At 34.8% G+C, this 25,574-nt stretch overlaps 1 protein-coding gene across 14 annotated transcripts in view; it reads right to left on the bottom strand.

Moving 5' to 3' along the window:
* ZBTB20 (zinc finger and BTB domain containing 20) overlaps positions 1-25,574 on the bottom strand; it is a 774,657-nt gene that overhangs the window by 605,912 nt on the left and 143,171 nt on the right. For 11 of the 14 annotated variants that reach the window (XM_040484983.1, XM_040485001.1, XM_040484982.1 and 8 more), the window contains one exon: positions 18,676-18,727. The gene's annotated coding sequence lies outside the window, so the exon portion shown is untranslated. Of the gene's footprint in view, positions 1-4,620; positions 4,697-7,986; positions 8,044-18,675; positions 18,728-25,574 lie in introns of all 14 variants that reach the window. The other 3 variants (XM_040484988.1, XM_040484991.1, XM_040484989.1) reach the window with 2 other exon arrangements.

Below are 25,574 nucleotides of genomic sequence, written 5' to 3' on the forward strand. Positions count from 1 at the left end.
TCTCTCTCTCTCTCTCTCTCTCTCTCTCTCTCTCTCTCTCTCTCTCGGCCCTCCCCTGCTCATGTGCGCACCCACGTGTTCTCTCATGCTCTGTCTCTCAAAAATAAACATTAAAAAAAAAAAACGCTGAGAAAAAGTGAAAGCCGAATAGTTGCAAGTCTCTTCTAAAGTGAAGGATTTGTGGCACCTCAAGTGCATTCAACAGCAAATACTATTTATTAGAAGCCTGGGAGAAATACCAGACGAAGAGATACTGGGTCCTGGCTGGAACAACATCTTGTCAAGCTGGGTAGATCCTACCCTGCTTTGACTAATACTAGGGAACAAGGGGGAAAAATGTGCTTTCACCTGCAGCTGCCATTGCTGCAGACAAAGCTCCTTTACTATAGAAAGGCTAAGAGTCATTCCAAAGGAAACCACTTTTTTTTTTTTAATTATTTTTTTTTTTTCAACGTTTATTTATTTTTGGGACAGAGAGAGACAGAGCATGAACGGGGGAGGGGCAGAGAGAGAGGGAGACACAGAATCGGAAACAGGCTCCAGGCTCTGAGCCATCAGCCCAGAGCCCGACGCGGGGCTCGAACTCCCGGACCGCGAGATCGTGACCTGGCTGAAGTCGGACGCTTAACCCACTGCGCCACCCAGGCGCCCCGGAAACCACTTTTACCATAGCAGATAAGTGGGAATTTTGGACTGTGCTTCATACCCCACAACTATCCCACCGGAGCAGGTGGGTCCAGTACTACTGCCACTATGGTCACCTGGAAGTTAGAGGTCAAGCGTTCAGCCACTCACCAGCCCAGCCTAACTAGTACAATAGGATGAGCCATCCCATGACTGTGAATGAATTCTGACAACTCCAGCTCCAGAGACTCCTGGGCAAGTCCCTAAATGGCAAAACCAGCGACAGGATAGCTGTGCCTCCTTCTACCTACATGGACACTCTTAACTAAAAGTCAGAATATCTATCCATGTCCTCTTTTGAGGACCAAAAGAAACAAGAAACAAATTCCTGAGCTCTGTTCATAGGGTTCACCCAGATCCTACAAATATAAATCTCCAATTCATTACTCAAGCCATTCTGTAATTGTCACTGGATCAACACAACAAAATCAAGGATGAAGCTAAATCCTGGCTTTTTCAGTCAAGCTGGTGAACAAATGCTCATGAGAATAGCACGTGAACCAGAAGGATGACAACAGAAAACTGCCCATGCTCAACTTACCTCTGTGTGACTAAATGCTGTTCTGCCCAGTTCCTGATGACTTAAGAGAGCAGGGTAGGCTATCTTGGATAGCCAAATAATCATCCTCTGCTAGGAAGACATATTAAAATCACTACAAAAGCTTTTTTTTTTTCCAATTAACCTTTCCCTCCCTCAGCTGAGAACTGTGGACTAGATTTAATTGGTACAAGCACTCCAGGTGAAGGACATGAAGAAAATTAAGGCTTGCCATTAGTAACTATGTCCCTTAAAAGTACTCTGAAAAGCCAATATTCTGACAATCTTCTAAGAAGCCAAGAATTTGGTTAACTTTATACAACCATGATAAATTGGGCACCACACCAAAACATGCAGGCTACTTGGCTTCACATTTTCTTCAATCAGCAACATGCAAGGGCAAGGAGGCCCAATATGGCAAGTCACCATCCCACAGCTTAGGGATGACCCACTTTGACAGGAAGAGCAGAGTGTTTCACACTCATCTCACTGAATCTTGTTCACTGTAATGTAATGCCACAGAGTTCCTAATATGCACCACAGAGGCCACTTTGAGTCTTTGGATCCAAATGCTGTGAGGGAAATGAAAGAGTGCTCTCAGTTTTTCTTCCCTCACTGTCATGACAACAGAGGACAAAGGAGGCTATCAGGCTTTATACCTGGATGGTTGGCACACAGGTCTAGCCTCTCCTAAAACGAAATTTGGATCATAGTCACACATGGAAATTTTGAGCTCTGCTTAGGATAAAAGGAAACCAAGTCACAATAGAGCAACACTTCAGTTATTTTGTCTTTATCCTGCTCTTACCAGGAAATGTAGATCTCTGCAACACCGTTTTTCAATTTGTAGGGTGGACCATTAGTGGTCTTGAAATTAAGGTAGTGGGTTGTAGACTTTCAAAGAAAAGGAAAAAATAGCATAGGATAGAATGTAAAATATTTGTAGGCATCAAGCATAGGAAGGGTAAATAAATACTGTCTTGTGAAATTTTTTGTTTCAATTATATATATATATATATATAATATATATAATATCTGTGTGTACTAGGTTATGATTTAATTGTATTTCTTTCAGATAGCTACTATGAAAATGTCTAAAAACTACTGCTATAAAAGATACCTGATTGCCCAAATAGCATTTCTCTACAGGAATGCTACTGGCTTTGAGAGCTGGCCAAGTCTCCTTCCTAAGTAATCAGTTCACATACCATAGAACTTAAAGCCATCTCTTTGCCCTACCCACTAAAATACAATAGTGCTTCCAGGTCATTGTAGCAACCACACATTTCTGAATGCTACTCCTGAGGTGATGTCACTCTCTGTAAAGAAATATGAATCCACAGACAAAAAGGTTGCTAGTTCAATTCATACTTGATGAGAAGCAAGTGTTTGCAAGTATCCTCTTCTATCTAGAGCTTGACGTCCAATGGAGATCACTTTGCAGGCCTTTAGCTGGGATATATACAGCTGCTCTAACTACTTCTGCAAATTGTCTTCTGTTCCAAGCACCCATCAATCTGATACTAAATTCATTAGCAAAATAATATGAAAAGAACACAACATGCATTTCTATTAATGGACTTCCACGCATGTCACTCCCCACACAATGTACTAAAATTGGACTCTTCTCTATTTGAGTGCCTCCACACTAATATCTGTGCTTTTCAATCCATAGCATTTCAGGAGAGAGATTTTCCCTAAAGCTAACCAAGATTACTTATTTTAAAAGCTCCCTTTCAAAGCTAAACTTCAGGTATTTTCACCATCAATTTATGTTGACTGAGTATTTACTCCTTGGAGGATCTTCCACAGAAAAGATCCATAGAGAAATCATGGTTTCTAGTCTAAAGAATTTATATTGTAATATTTTTTAGAGTCCAAATATTTCTTACTTCCTGTGACTGACTTTGTGTGACAGTGATAAACAGCTCATAATGCTTCATCTGCCATCCTTACCCACAGAATCAGGGACTAGTATAATATATAAAAAATTTTAAATGAAGATGGTATCAGCTGGTAGCTTCCTATTGGAGTATAACATTTACATTTTCACTTGAGTTGGGGAATTTTTCTCATTTAGAACAGAATCAAGTCTTTATTCAATAGATTTTAAGTTTGAAATAATAGACATTTTGAAGATATCAAGAGAAACAGTCTGAATTTATAAATAACCCAGAGATGGTAATCTTACACTTATTTTTTTTTCACAAACTCTCCCATTTCTGGTTAGCTTGGAACCAAACTATGTGTAACCATAATTTAAGGAGACCCAAAACTAAAAGTCATAAATACTCTTAATTATTCAGCTATTTTCCTTCCAGAACCTAATAGGAAATGATCTCTCATTTCCTCTGAAGAACACTAATAGACAATTAATTAGAGATAGACAAGCAAACCTTAAAGGAGTGTATTTATTTATTTATTTGTAATAAATTGTCCAACGTGGGGCTTGAACTCATAACCCCAAGATAAAGAGTTGCAGGCTCCACTAGATGAGCCAGCTAGACTCCCCAAAAGGAGTGTTTTTAAAACAGAAAATCACAAAGGTTGTTCAAACATTTACTTTTTTATACAATAAAATGTCAAGGACTAAAAACGTGAGCACAAAGGAAGAGAAAAGTGGAAATACAGACTATCACACTATATGTTTAAATGATAAAATGAACAAAGAAATATGAGAGAAAGACCATTTATTTTTTAAATGGAAAGATTGCTCAGATGAGTAAAATTAGGCCACATAGTGGAAGGCCGGAGGGGATAATCCAGGTAGATTACACATTGCAAGTGTTTAGTAAAAACTATCCAATCGGAGAAAAAAAACCTCCATTAGATATTGCGTAAGGAACCTAAGTAAGGAAAATGAGGCCACATTTGCAAGGAACAGCAACACCAATATGAAGTGTGTTTTCTCTTGTTGTTGTTTCAGTTCTTTGGTTTTTTGTATGGCAACGTAATAAATTAGCTACCAATAAGTAGGAAAATTTAAAGATTAGTTTTACTAAATTGATAACAAAAATATGTAGGTACACACACACACACACACACACACACACACACACACACAGAGTAGGAAAACATTAAGTTGATTCCCACACCTCAAACATATTTAGAGCACATAAATTAGTAGATTCTAGTTTCAAAATAATGACAAATACAAAGGCCATTTTAAAATTAATTAATAAGCTAGATCTAGATCAATCATTAGCATCAAATGGGCACCAACCAAAAATAAAACTGTGCTGTGAATATCTAACTTAATATGTACTTAAAGTGGCCATTTTCACAGAGTACTGAAGGTACACTGGCAATGTCAACCAATCACAAAAAACAGGTTTAAAAGCAATGTGGGTAACCGAACACAAACAAGGGAAATATGTACAAAAGTGTAAGATACCTACAAAGCTTACCCCCAGGAGTTAATTGAACACTTCACACCTGGACTTCTTGTGGTATTAAATGAATATCAATGAATATCTGCAAGTATAGAAACCAGAATACATAATCTATTCAGATTGTCAAAAAGTTTTTGATAAAATTTCATGGCAAAACTGTCTAAAATATTTTTAAGCAAACATGGAATTAAGAATATGTATTTCCATAAGCATGGAATTACCTTAAATAAAGGAAGCAATGTGTGAAATGTAGATGTGGAAAAGACAAACGTTTTTATATAAACTTTGATTATGGAATTCAGTGTCATCTGAATATCCTTTAGACTTTACTAACCTCTTCAGATTGTAAAATAGCAAACCACAGCATCATGAAATCTTAAAGAGCTGGGATGGCTCCCCATATACTACTGATTAAGAAACTAAGATTCTGGGGCACCTGGGTGGTTCAGTGGTTTAAGCACCCAACTCTTGGTTTCATCTCAGGTTGTGATCTCATGGGTTCGTGGCTTTGAGTCCCACATCCGGCTCTGTGCTGACAGCGTGTAACCTGCTTGGGATTCTCTGTCTCTCCCTCTCTCTGCACTTCCAGTGCTCACTTGCTTGCTCTCCCTTAAAATAAATAAATAAACATTAAAAAAGAAAGACACTAAGATTCAATGAGGATTAACAACTGCCCAAGGTTAAAACATAAGCATCAGTAAGATTTTATAAGATATACAATTACAACCAAAGTTACCATATGAGTTCCCCTATGGGCATGTGTTGAATGTTACACATTACTTAGTAATAAAGAATAAAAGAATATGTATTTAACCAGAATCTTTGAAATGTGGTCCTCCCAAAAGAACTTTAAAAGCATTATGGTACATTCTCCAAAAACATCTCAATGTGTTGTGGCTACAAAGATGCCCCAAATGCTGGGCATCAACAGAAATGCTTTGAATCTAACATTGACAATTACCAACATTCAATAGCTGGATATGGAGACTAAGACTGCAAATGAGGTATCAGGGAATAATAAAGGGCATAGGGAAAATATCAAGAGTATGAGGCCATGGAAAATGAGGGTGCAAAGCATTTCAAAAAGAAGGAAGTGTGACTACTTCCACAAGGTCAAATGTCCAATGAGATCTTAATAAGAGTTAGTTTGTTGAAGTGATAGAGGTGTCTGAAACAGACAAGGTGAATTGACTAATGTATTGGTGAGGAAATGAAAACAGACAGGATAAACATCTCTGGAGAAATGAGTGTATTTGGGAAAAGAGAGAAGATAGTAGCTAATAGCATTTTCTATCTTTTTATAAATGACACTAAAACTCACAAAGCCAGGAAACTGACTCATTCATGACTGCTCCCCCACCTTCCATATCTATTTGATTATTATGTGGTATAGATTATATCTCCACACTCTTGAATATATCATCTTAACATTCATCTTCCATTGACTTACCAACAGTGATAGGATATCCAATCTCCTTAGTGTAGGATTTATGGCCTTTTTTAATCTGACCAACATTACCCATCTAGCCTTACTTCTTACTTCCACACTAAGACACAGATGAATCAGTCAGGCTTTCCCATTCCTTTGGGCTTCCTTGCATACTGTTACGTTTTTCCAGAACATTCCCCAATACGGCCAGTCCCCCCCTCACCTTCATGTATCAAACTACTATTCACCTTTCAAACCTCCATTCAAGTATTATCTTTATGAATTCTTCCTTGATCTCCTACTATGTTCCCATAGTAACTTTTTTAGGCCCCTCTTAAGTTATTAATACTTACAGAATTCTACTGTATTTGAGACCTCTGCAGCCCACAGGTCTCTTGAGAGCAGCCACCCTATATTTTCATCTGTATGCTTCACAAATAGTTAGCATTAATAAATGTTTTTAAGTGAATGAAAGGATGGATTTGTTACTAAAGACATAGTACAAACCCAGAGTATACTAGCTTTAGATGAGGTCATAGGTGGGATATACATAATTGGCTACTAGGGGAAACTAGTGATTTGGGAGTCACAGGTGAACTTATTTCCTTGAAAATTTTATGTAGTTGAAAATTAGGATGAATCATATTCTGATATAAAAAAAAGTTCACTGAATTACCTTTCAATTTGGTGACTCTCTTCACTGACCTCAGCTTGTCCACATTAAAAACAAGAATCACCTAAAAATGCACTACATACCTGCAAAATCCAAAGCACTAACGAGGATACGAAGTTATAAATAATACATTCCTTGCTCCCACACTTCATAATCTGGTGTGGGATTTAAGAAATGTGAAAGTATATACTGCTTTGAACCACTTTCAGTGCTGATTAGGCAATAAGTGCCTTATAAAAATCAAGAAAGGTGATTTTTATCACCTTTGACAGAGTGATCCTGTCAAATAAAGGGTTTGGTGAATGTCCCCATAATGAGAAAACATTTCATCCTAGAATTCACAGCCAAGGAATATCCTGATTCCACACAAGGATGATCTCTCCCGTTTTAAATAGGTTTTAAGTATCCTCCTGCTTAGAGGTAGTAGAATAGCCACAAATTAAATCACTTTGCCTATCCTTCTAGCATCCTATTTAAACTGTATAATAGAAATAATTAGAAATTAAAAACAAATCCTTTTTCAAAAGGATTCAGTTTAAGTGTTTTATGGTACAAAACAGTTTTGTCCTTTCTTATTGCTGTGCAGGATAGATGGGTGATTAAAAAGAGTTTAATGATTGTGTGTGTGTGTGTGTGTGTGTGTGTGTGTGTGTGTGTGTCTCATTCAGAAAACTTGGCGTTCTTTTACAAGTGTTCATTTTCTTTAATGTTTATATTTTTTTGAGAGTGAGAGAGAGACACACACACACATAGAGGGAGAGAGAGAATCCCAAGCAGGCTCCGTGCTATCAGCACAGAGCCCAATGCAGGGCTTGAACTCATGAACCATGAGTCAGATGCTTGACTGACTGAGCCACCCAGGCACCTGTTGCTTTTACAGGTGTTTAAACCCCAAAATTAGCAGCCCCTTTGTCTTCCTTAACATTTATATGTTATTAGGGGGTTTGTTGTTTTTTTTCACTGAGCCCCCAAACTCAGTGTCTGTTAACATAAGATAGGAAGATATAACAGAGGGTACAGGGAAATACTGCAATAATAAAATCTTTATTCTGTTCTCTCTATTTAAACTTCAAAGGAATGATAGCAAGCAGCTAAATTATCAATTTCTAGTATCTTGGCTCTTAGACAATTGTCTACACCAATAATTGTCAACCTGAGGGAGGTTCATTTGAAAAGACCCCACAGGTGGTGATTCCACCTCTACTTCCTCCACTTTGAGAATCACTGTTCTTATTCAGGCAGCTGATGCATTGCAACTGTAGTGACTCACCCATTCTCTTTTCAACAGTGTTATTTTTATTCTTTGGACTTCAAATTTTATCCAAAGCTGTAGAAAAAACAAAAAAAAAAAAAAAAAAAAAAACAAAAACATGACCACTGGTCAATATAAAAGTCCAGGCCCAATGATTTTAAGAGGAGATTTAATATTACTCATAATCATGCTTTTTTCACCATAATTCCCAGTCAGACCTGTCATAAGCCAGGAAAGAAGGCCTCAAAAGAACATACTCAGAGCTTCTCTCTATTAGGATGGAAAATAAAAGGCATCCGGTTTGCAGTAGGGCTATAGACCTTGCAAGACTTCTGCATTTTGGTTTAATCAGAGATTTTCCAGAAATCTAACATGATTATGCATCTTAAAAAAAAATAAGAGAACCATACAGCTAACTAGCTCTGTAAACAAAGAGAAAACAATGATCTTAAGAGATGTCTATAGGCTCACTGTTTCACATGATGAAATGAGAAAGACTGGGTGTGGGGGGAAAGTCACAGAAGTCTTGGATCATTGGAATTGTTCTAATTGATGAATCTTCTTCAAGGAAAAAAGTGGGCTCCATTTCTGTTTTTAACAATCCAGAATGTCTGTAATAGTGCAACTAATGACAACCTTCCCGTTGTTCTCACTTAGGAGGAAACCCTATAATAAGAGCTTCCCAAAATGTCAAATAATACTTGTCTCATAACAGGGCTTCTTTGTTCATTCACCATGTCTCTTTTGATATGCACAGATAATAAAAGTTCATGTAAAACTAAAGGTAATATAGAGCAGAAGCCAACACTAATTCTGTATAAATATGTCTGATTAATAAGAGTGCCATTGTTATGGTTATTTCGTAATGTCACGATTGTTACAAGAACAGAGGATAGAAGTACTCTTACTCTCACTGTTTTTGTTCATCCTCTGTCATCCAACCAGTTTGTGAATTTTTGTTCAATGGGGGAAATGAAGGATAGAGTTTCGTCCATTAATTATTTCTGTTTCATTAGTTCATCTCGTGAGCTGTGAAACTAGCTTTAAATTCAGGGGAAAAAAATTAAGGGTTTTATTCTAAAATTAAACCTCACATCCTCTAAAAAAAAAAAAAATGAATACATGCTCCAGGCTTAATACATGCTCTAGGCTCCCTTTTCCACATGCACAACTACTATATTGCTCTGGTGCTCATGAGCTCCTGAAAGATAAAATTTAGCATGATAGCACTAAGACCTAACTAGGAGCCTAATATGTTAAACCTAAACTATGGTTTAATTCTACAGCAATAAGAAAGGTTTTAGGTCAGATTCAGTTCCATGAATTAGAAATGCACCCTGGTGAAGTAATAAGAAAGTCCAGAAATGAGTACAGAGTATGGTTCCTTATTGGAAAGGACATAGGAAACAGGTATTTGAAAACAGAATACGTTCACAGCAAGCAAAGACAGGCTGACAGATTTTGAAGACAATTCTGAGGCTGGTAGATAAGTTTGTATTGTCATTACTTTGCTTTTCTCTTTAAATTCTTATCTCCCAGATCCTGGCCTCCCCTCTTGGGGCAGCAGCATAATATAAAAACTTAACAGTCGATCTTAAATTTAGCTGACATTTTTATATCCTTCACAACATACTCTTTAGATTGCACCCAAGAAGGAGATTATTAAATAGTAGCAGGAGACCAGTTACCAGACCATTTTGACTGAACAAAAAACAGCACTATGCCTTCTTGCTGACAAATCAAACAACATTTATATAATCATTATAATCAATTTCATAAGTAAAGGGCTATAAATGACTGGGGGGGTGGGTAGGAAAGAAATTCTATTTCTCCCAAGTCCCTTCATCGACTCCTCAAACCCTACATTAGATTCAGCAGTGGAGGAAGCTACGCATGAAAAAGAGAGGACTCAGCTGAACTGGAGTCTCCTGTGAAGCAGATTCTGTCAGTCAGAAGGCAAGGACACATTTCTGTGATTATTTCAGCCTATTTTTTTGTAGTAATTAGCCAGAGTTCCATTTTGCTGGGGCTGGCATCGCTCACAGCTCACTTATTTTTTTTTTAATTTAGGCTTTTCTTTCCTTTTTATAAAGTAAATTTACATATTTTCAGTCTCTCAATCCCTTCTATGTTTTATTTATGAATATAGCCCTTCTTGGTGGTAACTTTAATGTGAAAGAGGTAGTAATTAATGTCCCAATCTGCTAGGTTAATCCCTTTCCACACTCTCTACAGAGAAGTTTAAGGTAAGTAACAGTTTACAGTCAATATTAGGTTTAATTATGCTTAATGAGAGTTAGTGTCTCTGTTTACTAACTGCATTTAGGTGTGTGGATCCTAGATGAGTTTTCCCTTGGCCTCATTCTGATTTGTTAATAGTGCCACTGTGTACTGTATACTCAGTGCTTAAATCTATAAAGCTGCTTCTAGAGAACAAAGCAAGTAAGGCACCTGTTTCAGCTGAGACACCATTAAATGAGTGCAGCCTTAACACAGCAGCATCTTTCTTTGGGCAGGGAGCTATTATTTTATAATGCTTTCCAAACAGATCCATTTGAGAGGCTAATATTGCCTAAATTTCAGATCCTGGGTAAGTCTATACATATACAAAGCTGTTTCAAACTAAGTACAATCATCAATAATGGTTACTATAAAATCATAGAGCATTAAACGCTCTTAAGACTTCATGTTATTTCACATGTGAAGATCTGAAACTGCCTTGACAAGTCACTGGTTTGTTCCTCTTTTTTTTTTTTTCCTAATAAATGTTTTTTGTCTTAAAGTTGGACTTAACTTTATGCCTGTAAGCATACCAGCATATAGAACACAACATTTATTTCCTTACTGAGCTATAGAAATAAACACCAAAACAAGTACTCAGACCTAAAGGAAATCATGCAGTGACACAAAGGAAACTTAGTACACATATTTTTTAAAGGATCCCTTTTTGCTATGTTTTTGTTGTAGATAAATTCTGAGTACAACTGATAATATAGTTTCTCTGATTCCCTTGATAGACAAATCAATTCAAGAAAAATTTATTGAATACCTGGTCTGAGATAAACACAAAAATGAAGAAGGCATATTCCCTTCCCTCAAGAAGCTTATCATCTGAGAAAGGAGACAGGCATCACTAAAAACTAACTATGAGACAGTGTTAGAAGTGTTATACTTATGTGAGCAAATGTGAAGGAAACACTGAGAAAAGTATGTGTTGATTCTGTATTAGAGGGTAAAGACAGCATTTTGTGGGCCACATGAAAGGCCACAGCAGGCTGACTGAACTGTAAGAACAAAGGCATAAAACATGACAGGACATAGCGTGTTAAGACAGCAAACAGTGCAGTGTGGGCAGGAAGAGTTATGTGCTTAGGGAAAGAAGGTGAGGCAAGGTGGGAAAAGCAGGAGAGAACTTTAGAAGTTAGGGGCTCAAAAACTGGACTGGGACCTAATTAAAAATAATTTTTAATGTCATCCTGCACTAGCTTTTAAGTAATATGAAGAATAGGAAAAAGTGAATCTTTATCAAACAACGGTGAGGTCAGTATAAAGCTTGAAAATTAAACTGAAATTTTCTCAGTCTACTGATCTCTAAAAACTATTTTCAAATTTCATAACTCCCATAATGTGTTTATAAGCCCTTAAACTGAGTTCAAAAAATGAATGATTTGCTATGGGAAAATAAAATTCCTAAAATGTGTCCATCTAAAAGATTGTTTGTTTATATATTAATCGAAGCTAGTGGGGAGAAAAGCTGATATTCATATCCCTGAGAAATCTGAAAATGATCAAATGTACTTAGTGAAATAAAAATTTGCTTTGAATTAGTTTCATAAATTTTTTACCTCTTAAAAATTCTACATTTAGTTGGTATATACTGCCTTTACTTCTGCTTTCAGAAAAAAAAGAGGTAAACATTTCCTTAAAAATCACAAACTCATGGGTCTAAAAGAAAAAGAATACATTCTAAGCTATATACTTAATCAGAAAAAGATCCATTCATCTGGATGTCTCTCTACACTTAGCTAAACAGACCTTTCTGCTATGTCCTTTTCAGAAAATCTCAGTACTCTGAGCTATGCACATCTGTTAAAACCACCTAACTAGTTTATATTCTTCCCCATCAAGCTACTTTGAACCATCTAGAGGACTTTCAAGTTACTGTCAGACACTGGCCACTCATAGGTAGGTACCCACTTCTGTACCCTTGCTTAAGGAAAAGAAAAAAGCCTAGATTCAAATAATAAAAAGGTCTCCATCACCGTGATAAACATACATAAATAAAAAGTCAGTCTCCTCCTGATACCAGAGTTATATAAAATAAGTCTGATCTTTGTGTTAACTCACAGATTATTATAGAAAAATCTTTATGGGTATGTATAACAGACTTGATATACTTGTAGAAATATGCATAAATACACTTGATTATAGCATGCTTATGCAATATATTATAGCATATTCAAATATAAATATACATTTATATTATAAATTAAATATATAAATATATATTATTATATATTATATAAATATATATGTAAATAATAAATAATTTATAAATATTTTATTTATAAATAATTTATTTATAAATAAATATATATGTAAACACACACACATACATTTACATGTCAGCATTTATTCCTGAAAGTTAAAGAAAAAATACTTAAACTGTTTTCATAACACAAATTCTAACTGAAATAAAATGTCCTTTAAAAACTATAATTAATGGCTGCTGTGTCAAACAGTGAACCAAAGGGTCAAACCTTATAATTCACAGTTTGAGAGGTCATAGCTCAAATTATAACTTTAAAAAACTGATTATCTGTGAGTAATTTGACAAATCCATCTAATATACTCTGAATGCATATAAAATCTTTTTGAGAGTAAAAAGGATGTATGTCCAAGTGGACAGCTGATGGAGGAAATGGCCTTTTTACTGAACAAGGCTGAAGTCCAGCATAATGACTTGGAATGCCTTTGAATGGGCATGCAAGGCTTGAAGGCCAAACAGTACACACATCCAAAGCAAGCATAATGAACAATCTGATCAGAAGACAAAAATATTCCACACACATGTCCAAAGAGAGTAAGGAAAAATATACATTTCGATCAGCTACTATTTTATCACCATTACTATAACCCAATTAACAGGTAAACTCTGGACTATTAATAAACAATCTTTATAAGAAATAATATTTTGTAATTTAAAAAATACTAGAAATTTCCATGATTTTTCAACCTGAGATTTGAAAACACCTACATCATATATATTAAGCCTGGTTTACAAAACCGTTTTATTTATGTTTTAAAGCAAATATTGCTTCATCTATTTTCATTCCAAGGCCACCCATCCCATAAAACATAATCTGAAACAATTTGAACAACCTGCATTTTTAAAAAAAAATTTTTAAATGTGTATTTATTTTTGAGAGAGAGGGAGAGAGAGCATGAGCAGGCGAAGGGTACAGAGTGGGACACAGAACCTAAAGCAGATGCCAGGCTCTGAGTTATCAGCACGGAGCCAGATGTGGGGCTTGAACCCATGAACCATGAGATCATGACCCGAGCCGAAGTTGGACGCTTAACCAACTAAGCCACCCAGGTGCCTGTGCATTTTTTTAAATCTAGAAGTGATCTACTATTATTAATAAGGACAGTCATTGAAGATAATTTCTCCACTATAAATTCCCTAACCCACACCAGAATTGAGAAGTCCAGCAAAATAAGTCATTTAATTACATATCTATGTTTGTAATGTTTATTTATGTGTTTATTATATTTTCCTATTAGACGGTAAGCCTCACAGGAATAAGGACTATGTCTCTATTGTTTGGCAATTATATCTAACACCTGGGATGTTCCTGGCACAGAGCAGACATTCAATAAATATTTGCTGGAGGTAGGAAAGAAGGCATGGAGAGAAGGAAGATGGGAGGCCTATGGTTAGCAAACCTTCTCTCCATTATTTGTGTGGCAATGGGGAGAGAAATCTAAAAGCATGTACATTCTATTTGGTCAATTTACCTACCCAGCAATTCACTGATCCATCTATCTGTCCCAGAAACCAAAAAGATTTAAAACAGCTTCCAATGGTACATAGTTACAAGATAAAATAAAATAAATGGAAAATGAAAAATATGGAAATTACAGTAGGAAACAAGATGTTTATATACGCATACATGTAAAGACAATTAACTCATAGGAAAGGAAGGGAATTTATTTTCTCAATTTCTTCAGCTTAAATTAATCTTATTATAACCACTATTATAATGCTCTTATTATAACAAAACACTAAGAAAATATTTATTTGATCCTCATCTGGTCATACACTATAAAAACCACCACATAACCAGGTTCCTTATATCATAAGCCATACAGTCTATTGGAGGAAATAAATATTCAATTAAAATAAAAATGTAATAAGTAAGTTATAATAGTAAACACATAGGTTTGCATGAGAGAACAAAGCAGGATTCTTCTCTGGACCAGCAAAAGTGCTTACATGGTAATTGCTTTACTTTGATGCCACTATATCCTATTCCCAGAGTCTTTTCTGATGTATATAAACATTCCTGGCTCTTGATGTACAGGGAAGTATATACTGTCAAATGTTACTACTACAATGAGGTCTAAACATGCAAATCACTATATCATAAGAAAACACATTTGAAAAACGTCCTTTTTCTTATAAGTGAAAGCCTAACTCTGATTCCACTTAGCCTGGTAATGTGCTTCTGTCATTCCGTTGGACCAGCCCACACATACTGGGTTCTTGATAGGTCCTGGGCATGGCCATCTGGCCCTTTATTTACTTAATTCTTTTTTAATACTGACAAGTGTATTAGTAACACTTCCTTGATCACTGGTAAATATAGAGCCACCACACAACCAAGATTTTCCCTAATTCTGAAAGTCACTAATTAGTTGTGGGTAGGGGTTGGGGAGTATTACAAAGATATGTTGAGCAGTACTACAATAAGTAATCTAATTCCCAAGAAGAAAGCATGTTAATCTGCTTCCCACTTCATTAGAGGAATAAAAAACATCTTGTCATCACTAAAGGATACAAAGAGAGACCTGGATATTAGGGGGGATGGTAGATAGGGAGGAAGAATGAAATCATCATTTAGGCAAGAAACACAAATCCCCTACATATCTTGGACAATGTTCACGGTTTTTCTTGGTATCTTTTGACTGATCTATTTAGCAGTGTGTTTCATGAGTGTATTTTATTCATTAATAAATACAAGCTTGCAAGGGAAATGAAGGTAAATGAATCCTATTCAGAGGAACTGGTACTTACGTTATATAGTAGGCTACTCTGGAAGCTGCCTTAATCTTTTCAAACCAGTAAGGTCTCAATTACTTGAGCTTGCAGAATAAAGCAGTGTAAACTTAAAGGAGAGAACACAATTTCCAAAGGGGCTAAAAGTCATTTAGAGAGAAGATATGGTCAAATTATAAATACTGAAACTGGAAATTTATGTATATTAACTCCATTAGGAAATGTATTTATTTTCAGGGTTTTTTTTTTTTTCTGTAGGATAAGAGACAGTCTAACAGATTTAATATTCCATAAAATTCTTCAAAGAACATTAGATGATCATTGTATGTGTTAACACCAGCATCAAGTTTAAATTATCAACTCCAACTCCCTGAAATTAAAGATTCTAACTGTATAACATTAGGTCAATTGTTCTCATTTCTAGAAACAATGCAACATCAAGCAAGAGCCTTTTAAGATTATTTTGGGTTTTAGTCTATCTCCTTTGTTCATAAACATTTTTGGGGAAAGGATGACATTCTCTTATAGTACTCACCCCAAATAATTAGAATCTCAATGAGAAACTTATAAAACTGTGAATTGTGAGGTAGCTGTTAGTATTTCCTTGACCAAATCCCATTACTAATGAATAAAAGTTAATTGGTACATACATGGAAGTAAATTGGTGAAAGGCAGATGAATATAGTAAGGGGGAAAAGTATGTTGTTTAACATGTAATTTAAGAATTGTCAACAAAGTGTGACATGTCTTATTTATCAGTATTTGCAAAAAAAAGAATAAATGTTTGGTATACAAATAAATGCAGGTATAGACACATAATAGAAGCTTTGTGTTACAGGGGAACTTAAACTTCTCTGGGCAGTGATCTGCTAAGAAGGAACAGAGACAGTTACAATGTAGTGATTAACTAGCTGACAAATCTTTTATTCATGGCAGGTATGTAAGCAGTCAGGGCAGCGATGTTGGTGGCCTCTACTCATCAAGCAGCTTTGCCAGTACAGACTGGATGTCTGGAACCAGGCAATACACAAAAACAATAAAACCTATATCCAGCTAGAGGAAGATTCAGCACAATCCATCTCCAATTTTAAACAGTACTAGAAATCGCCATGCAAGAATGTTTTCCCTTAGGAAAAGATGCTGACCAACATTTATGTCTATTTATCTTCCTTTGCAAAGCAACAGGCCTGAAACACCTATGTAGAAATTCCCAACATATTATCCCCAAAAAGTGATTTTAACATTACTTGGCAGAAATTTCTGTTGATAGGTATGACCATCATGTCGTTATGTGAACAGATGGTCAAAGTGTGTCCATTTCACTGACAGTGTATTATGTGGGGTTTTTTTTTATCCCTGAACAACCAAACCAAACAAAAGCACAACACAGAAGAGGTCATTGTGCCTTCCCTCATTTGGCTGGCAGCTTCATCTGTGAAACATGAATAAAAAACCAACACAGACTATAATTCCTGTGTAGTACCATTTCTGCATAACATTTAATCGAATATTTAAGTATTCATATCCAAAAGTCATCCTGACGTTTGTGAAGATGGAAAAATACACAGAATCTTTAAAAATCTTTTAGCTCCATGATCTCCAGTAAAAGAAGAAAAACAGTCATATTTCTTGTTCTTTAGTTTTGTTTTTTTTTTAATCTAACCGACAATTTATAGGAAAAAAGGCAAATTAAAACTCTTTATTGGTATTCAGGTCTTTTAATGAAACCTCAGGAAAAAAATATTGAAAAAAAGTAAATCCCTATATTAAAATCTATTTCCCTTTGAAACAGAGGTGCTCTCCCTTTGTATATAATATTCTTACTGAATAACTTCTAAATATTACAGCTGAAATGTTCATAACCAAATAAATTAATAGTCTAACAGATATCCAATCACCAATGACTACATCTTATACCATGAGATCTCTTAAAATACACACACACACACACACACACACACACACACACACACACACACACATTGCTGTTTGGATGCTTAATATGGTAGCTTCACCTCTGTAACTAACCTAAAATAGTTTACCTTGATTTTGTGAAATAAAAATAAATAATATTATGAGGAAAATGAGAGATTGAAAATTAAGAATATATTTCTATCTATAACAGCTACTAGTAAAAACAACAGCTGACAATTATATTGCCAAAATGCATCTACACATGTGGCTGTAGAAACTTATGTGCAAGAATACTGCTGCTACCCACCTTCAAAAAGGGCTGATGAAGTACGAGGTTTAAGAGTACATGTTTCATATTTCTGTAACTTAAAATATTGCCGAGTATTAATTTTTCATCAAGTTGTCATTTTCTCTGACATTTGGTTTTATTAATCAAGGCATTTATCATTAATTTGTAGAAAATATCGTAATTAAGCCAAATAAAATAAAATCCTTAAAAGGTTAAAATTAGAAAGCAGGTGAATTAGAACTTTGACATTACCCTGTTGACATACTGGAGCATTTTGAAAGTATGGGAATCAAGTCTTTGCAGTGAGTTTGGTGCCTCAATCTTGGGGCTGGCTGGTTTTTAAAAATGTTATAAAGATTTGATTTAAAGCTCTCTGACAGTTTTGACATTCAGGTGAAAGTACTGCTGCTGCATTTGGAACAATTTGCATATCCCACTGCTAAACGGAATGTTTGAGGTGTGCACTGGTGTAAAGAAATTAAAAACAAGCTATCACACATGCTTAAGTGTATGTATTCACAAAACTGATGGTTGGATTGCAGCGCCCCATCCCCCTCCAATGTAATCCGTGATTTACTCTTCTATAATAAATTACCCTACCATGTTATTCTCGCTGGAAGATCTAACCATGCATGTAAGAAGCAAAGTAATTACAGCCCCCTCTTGTCTCAGAAACCTTCTTCAATCCCTATGAGCTCTTTACACACAATGCAGCAACGCAAGTCTATTGTAAACTTCTTGCCTGAAATTCTGGACTTCTCGCTATGAGTAGCCACTAAATCTCATCTGCATGGTTTCCCGTACAGTTTTGTTGCCCGCAACAAATGCATTTTATCACTTATAGTTAGTTGTAAAGCTCTTCCTGAGGAGGAATGGGTGCTGACTTCTTGGGTTTGAGCCAATCTATTTAAGAAAAGGGCAAGGTAAAAAATCAGAAGAGTTCCCAACTGATTTCAAAACCAGGGAAGGGCCATCATACATTCTCACAGAGAGGGAAGACGTATAGCAACACCCAATTAGGCTGAGACATTCTGAGATAACACAAGGGTTCTTCTTTTTTGACTTATAATTTTAGTTTATTTTTAGGTAGACATAGAAAAAGATATTTAATGTGTTAAGGGGCAATAAAGGAAAGACCTGATACAGTAAACACAAGACCTTAAATATTACGAAACTTTTCAAGAAGATAAAACCCATTCAAGAAAATATCACTGGACATTACCTCCAGCCTTCAGAGTCTCAAAGGGCAATTCTTAATACTTCTTTTTGTGTGACTGTAAAAAGAAAATACTTAAAATTAAAAATCTTCAAGGAAACAATTTACATTTCCATAGCATATTTATGACCAGTCATGAGAAGTATATAGCTGAGTTTGTGTATGGCAACTAATATCTACAGTTTTCAAAAGAAAAATAAAGGCTAACACATTCATTTGTGTATATGCAGTACAAGTACATAGTAAAGTGTGGCACGAATACACAATTTAAATCACTGTGTATACAGGGCTTAGGTGTAGACCAGGGTATTTATTACAGTATTATTAGGATTTCTTAATTTACACAATTAAAGGTTTTTACACTTATGTTTTTATAAATAAAAAAACTAATACCAAATAGTTTTTATCCCATGTATTTGTTATTCTTCATTATCAGAGATTTTGCAAAGATCTGCTGTGTACAATATGTTGGTAAGTACTGATGAGTTAGGAAAAATTCAAAGATAAAACACAGGCGCTATCCCCAAAACAATGAATGAGGTAAAAGAGATTTGCATAAGGGAAGATAATCCAGAGAATGAAAAGTAAATGGATGGAAGAAAAAAGGGACCAGAGGCTAACATGTCCAATATAGCTCGAACTGGTGCACAGTACCTAATGCACTGACATTAGAACATGGCTTTATGTTTCCTGTCTCAGCAAGAAAGCTATGATTATAGGGTCCTACTCAGATTTGGAGTCAGGGATGTCAAACAAATGGATGAGTCACTTTTACATTGCTTTCCATCCAAATGTATATGATAGTATAGAATCAAAGCTGAGACTGGGAGCAGTCAAGCAGGCAGGATGTTGAGGTGCCTTTAAAGCCAATTTAGTGAGTTTGAATATAAAAAAAAATTAACTAGAAACAACTCTCCTATTAAAAATTGAACTTGATATTTTACGTCCTCGGAAAGCTATGCCTCCAAATTTGCTATGAAATTTCAATGATGACCTTGATGTCATATTAACTAATAATCTCCACAGAGATTCAGCCATTCAAAGTCTCAAAAGCAGTTTTACTAATGGAAATGCATACATGAACATAAGCCAATCCTATTAGCCAGTGCATCTACAGTAAAAACAAACAAACAAACAAACAAAAAAACAAAAATGCAACAACAACAACATATTAAAATGAGAAAGATCTAAGGTTAATTGATTGGATATTTAATATGCATAAGTAATATTTTATGAAGGGAAAACAAAGAACCAAATAACAAAGTATACTAGTAAACTAAAACAAACCTGAGTTTAAGCTGTACTGATAAATGGGATAGAGAAAAGGAAGGTGATATCCCTGTCATAGTCAGGATACATGAGTAACAGTTATTCCGCAACACCAAACTTTAGAAGAGGCACTGAAAATTAGAATCTTTTAGGAGGAATGAGATCAGAACCATTCATCATGGATAAACAGAGGATAACAAAGAATAGGGAAAAAATGTTCAGATTGTAGAAATGAGGTCGGGAAATTTAATTTGGAGAAAACTAATTTGGCCATTACATGATATATTATAAAAGTAATTTTAATTTACCTATTGTCTCCCCCACTAGAATGGAAGTGCCACAAGGGCAGACACTGTATTTTTCACCGTATTCCCAATTTCACAATGAGTGTCTGCCACATACGAAGATCAATGAATATTTACCAAATGAAAGAATGAACAGCTTGACCAACCTATGAGACAGGCACTAGGTCTATATCCATTTACAGATAAAGAAATTTAGGCTTAAAGAAGCTGAATTTTGTATATTAAACTTTGCTGTTTTGCAACTCTAAACATTTACAACCCATTGTTTAGTCTTCCATTCAATATTCATTCTAGCAGTGGAAAACAAATAAGCAAATAAGCTGTTAAACTTATAATGTCATATAGCTAGTACTGTGAGTACAAACCACAAGGTAACAGCATTGAGAGTTACATGGCTTATATTTTAAATAGGTTTGCACAGGAAAGCTTCTCAGAGGAGGTGACAATAAGGAAAAGTGTGCATGAAGTGAGAGAGTCAAAAAACTATCTGGAGGACTATTACAGGTTATTACAAGAGGTAAACAAGTTAGTATATATTACCTTGCTTTCTACAATGCACACAGCAAACAAAACTCTCAATAACTATTATTTTATTATATTGCTCTTATTTTTTAGAAATAATGAATTTCCCCACTAAATTATAAATTTGTCAGACTTTCATTTTTCTTCCCTATAGCTCCTTAAATAATGCCTACCAAATATTCAATAAAAATTTATAGAACTGAAAACAGGAAGACACAATTATCATTTCATTAATTAGAAATAGTAACAGACTATATATAAAGTCATCATATTTCATATGGCTGAGTCAATCTGACTCTGTTAAATCACTGTCACTTAATCTCTTCTGGATTTAAAAGAAAGATAAGAAGGAAAAAGTTATACAATGTCTAGAGTCAATAAGTCATAGATTTTTAAAAAAAGAGTAAAAAGAATCAGAATAAAAATGAAGTTACCAATATTAGGCCACTATCTTGACCACTTACATGCTCTGTTTGCCTCCATCAGATTAATACATTTTTCTAGCGCAAGGACTCTACCACACAGGCTTCCAATTCTTTATGTCTTCCTAAAACAAGCACAGGGACTGGTATATAGCAAACATTCGATAAATCTTTATTTAACTAAATTGGACTAAAATTAACTTTAGTAGTTCTGATGCTTTAAAGTTAGTTCAAATTTTAAAACAAAACAAAACAATACAAAACAATAAAATAAAATAAAATAATAAAATAAAATAAAATAAAATAAAATAAAATAAAATAAAATAGGAGGTTACAACAGAAAAAATATCAAGTGTTAGGTTTTGACTCTGCAGTAAATGAGTAGAGAACAAGGTGAGTTTTTACCAAAGACTGAAATAAGTGATGGTGTGGTACAGGCAGTGGTAGAGACAGACTAGTGGAACAGACTATAGGGACTCTAGTATGGGGTAGCATTTTCACAGTGTTGAGATTTTTCTCTACCTCCTCCCAAGCACCAAAATATAAATCAGATTGATACATCTAAATATAATAAGTAATCAAAGAGCTGTAAGAAAACATATCTATAAGGGTGCCTGGGTGGCTCAGTCAGTTAAGCCTCCGACTTCAGCTCAGGTCATGATCTCATGGTCTGTGGGTTAGAGCCCAGCATCGGGCTCTGTGCTGACAGCTCAGAGCCGGGAGCCTGCTTTGGATTCTGTGTCTCCCTCTCTCTCTCTGTCCCTCCCCCACTTGCACTATGTCTCTCTCTCTCAAAAAAAAAAAAAAAAAAAAAAAAAACCATTAAAAAATTAAAAAAAAAAAGAAAACATACCCGAATGGATAAAGATGTGATATATATGTATATATGTATACACACACACACACAATGGAGTATTACTCAGCAATCAAAAAAAAAATGAAATCTTGCCATTTGCAACTATGTATGTGGAACTAGAGAGTATTATGCTAAGCGAAACTAGTCAGAGAAAGACAAATATCATATGACTTCAGTCATATGAGGGCTTTAAGATACAAAACATACGAACACAAGGGAAAGGAAACAAAAATAATATAAAAACAGGGAGGGGGACAAAACTTAAGGGACTCAAATATGGAGAACAAACAGAGGGTTACTGGAGGGGTTGTGGGGGGCGGATAGACTAAATGGGTAAGGGGCATTAAAGAATCTACCTACTCTTGAAATTATTGTTGCACTATATGCTAACTAACTTGGATGTAAATTAAAAAAAGAAAACATATGTATATAACTTTCTGAACTCCAAGGTGAGAAGATGTTTTAAGCTACATAATCAGTAGTAGATTATAACCTAAGCATAAAGATTTATGAATTTGACTACTTAAAATTAAAAATTTTTCAAAGTCAAAAAATATCTTGAATAAAATTGAGGCCAACAAAAAGGGTAAATATTTTTTTAATGTATATGACATCATAGAGTTAATCTTAGTAAATAAATAAGTGAAAGAAATATCTCATTTTTTCAAATGAATAGGAAATTCACAATAAAAGATATACAAGCTAAGATATATAAAAAAATATTAATCTATAATAGATAATTATCTGTAATGAATATTCTTTAGTAATTAATCTGTACTGAAAAATGCAAAAAATAGCCTAAATATTCCACAACAGTGAACTGGTTAAATAAATAATATGTGATACAATAATAAGCTTTCATTAAATGCAGCAAGTGAAAATTTACAAAGCATCATGAAGCTTAAAAAGCAGGTTGCAGGGGTGACTGGTAGCTCAGTCAGTTAAGTGTCTGACTCTTGATTTCAGCTCAGGTCATGATTTCACCGGCTATAAGTTCTGGCCCTGCATCCAGCCCCACATGGAGCCCAGCATCCATTCTCACTCTCTGCCACTCCCCAACTGTGTGTGCGTGTGCACATGCACTCTCTTTCAAAAATAAGTAAATAAACTTAAAATAAACATGTTGCAAAATGGTATGAATAAGTAACAATTTTTAACAATGCTTTTAAATTTTTTAATGTTTACTTATTTTTGAGAGAGAGAGAGAGAGAGAGAGACAGAGATCAGAGACAGAGCATGAGTGGGGGAGGAGCACAGAGAGAGGGAGATGCAGAATATGAAGCAGGATCCAAGCTCTGAGCTGTCAGCAGAGCGTGACGCGGGGCTTGAGAACCAGGAGATCATGACCTGAGCCAAAGTTGGATGCTTAATTGACTGAGCCACCAGGTGCCCCAATTTTTAATAATTTTTTCGTATGATATATATGTATATAGACTATGCACAATGTTTGATAATATGAGTAAATAAATGTAGATCTTATGTATGTATGTATATATGTATCAGAAAAAGCATTTATGCATTAGAAAAAGCATGTAAGGACCTATACACTAAATTATTCCTAGTACTGATCTCAGAGAGTAACATTATGGCAGATATTTTTCTTCTTGTGATTTCTTTCCAAATTTTCTACAATAAACACAAATTACTTTTTATAAACATAAAAGTCACTAAAACAAGTCCTAGTCTATGTTGCAGAAAAAAGATTAGATAATATATTACTAGATTTCCGAAATGTTAAGTAAGCCTGTTGAAAAAGTCTATCTGTCCCTAGAAGTTTACCTCTATAAGCTGCATAGACTTAAAAAAAAAAAAAAAAAAGTAAGGATGGAAGGAAAGAAGATGGAGTGAGGAGGGAGGGAAGAAAGAGACTAAAGAAAAAAGAAAGGAAAAACAAAGGAAAGAAAACTAAGATTTGGCAAAAACAGCAACCACTTGTAATGGTATCTATTAGATTTCTGGAAGCCAAACTTTAATCGATCACATCTTTAACCAAATTTTCAAAGAAATACACAGAGTGGAATGAAGAAAACTTGAGAAGTTTGAGGGTATATTTATATAGTAAACATACTATTATAAGAGAAAACAGATAAAACATGCATCAATTTCAGTGATAGAACCATTATAGGTACAATTTCAAATAAGTAAAAATAAAAAGCAAGCAATGATAACTTAGAATAAAATAAATAGAAACTGCTAAAGGCTATTCTCTACCAATAATCATAGAAAACAAGTCTTCCTCATTAAATAAAAATTTAGGTATGAAGTTTGGTTGTATCTCATCAAAAATGAAAAATGAAAACCAATTTATAATCCCTAAAAAACTTCAGAAAGAACCTGTACATACATGGTTAAGAGGACAAGATGCAGTCCCTCGAAGAAAGGAAAAGGCTACTTCAGTTCTAGCCCATGATGGTGCTTCTCAGAATGAAGGTATTCATTCTGGCTTAGGATATTACCAGAGTTTTTAAAGCACCGAAGAATCTGATAAGTTCTATGGTGGACGTCTCCAAGAATCCATAAAAGTGACCTGGCCAAACTCCATAATGAAGCCATCTAAGATCAAATCAAATTCCACTGAACCAGCCTCTAGGGCAACAACAAAAGACTATTCACTTGACTCAGTCATAGTTGCTGTTAGGTATTTCAGTTTCTCTTCCAAACAGAGGGGAAAAGTTCAGAAAGATTATGTACTAAACACTTCTTTTAACCCTGAAATCCAATCAATTTCTTTTTTTGTCACTTGTCTCTTTAAAAGTAACCCAACCCCTTTCCTTTATTATGTGCAGCTTTACTCTGTTCATTTTTATTTCCCAATAGCAGAATGCCTTAAATAAATTCTTAAAAACCAACACACCAACAAATAAATAAATTAAAACTCAATGACTATAAAAAGTACACCGTCTAACCTGCTTAATTATTAAGAGGTAAACAGAATGCATTTCTGAATTATTTAAACTCCTTCCACTAAAAACTTTAAAGTTTTTGAGCTTGGAATGTGTACCCTTTCTAAGAACCCATAATCAATTATTTTAAAATATTCTATTAAGCCATTTTAATAAAAGCAATTTAAAAACATCAAAGTAAGTGTGAATTTAAACATTTGCATAAGTGCATTAGAAATACAACACATTTTTAAGATTTCAGAGGTCAGTAAAATTTCCTTCTTTCTAATTGTCCATTGCCCTCTTTCAAATACCCTACTCCACAATACATTTCAACACAATGAGTAGAAATGTTCTCTTCTAAATTATATTAATGAGATTGATATGGCTTTGGAGCATTTATATAATGTTCTTGCTCCTAAGCATATCATAAGAAATATACCACTATAAAACTATGGAAAATGTTAATAATTCTGAAACTACAAGGAAATAAAGAATGAACAGTAAATAAAATTTATCATTTTCTCTGGACAAAATACTAGCTCAGCTAAGAATGACTGCTGCTTGACACAAGTAAATACTGATTCCCTGGAAGGCCAGCTAATTAAATTTCTGGCTAGCTAAGTGTTCACCAGAGAATAAAGTTTTT

The sequence above is a fragment of the Herpailurus yagouaroundi genome, unplaced genomic scaffold, assembly GCF_014898765.1.
Source record: "Herpailurus yagouaroundi ecotype Mexico unplaced genomic scaffold, PumYag 162, whole genome shotgun sequence".
Classification (NCBI taxonomy): domain Eukaryota; kingdom Metazoa; phylum Chordata; class Mammalia; order Carnivora; family Felidae; genus Herpailurus; species Herpailurus yagouaroundi.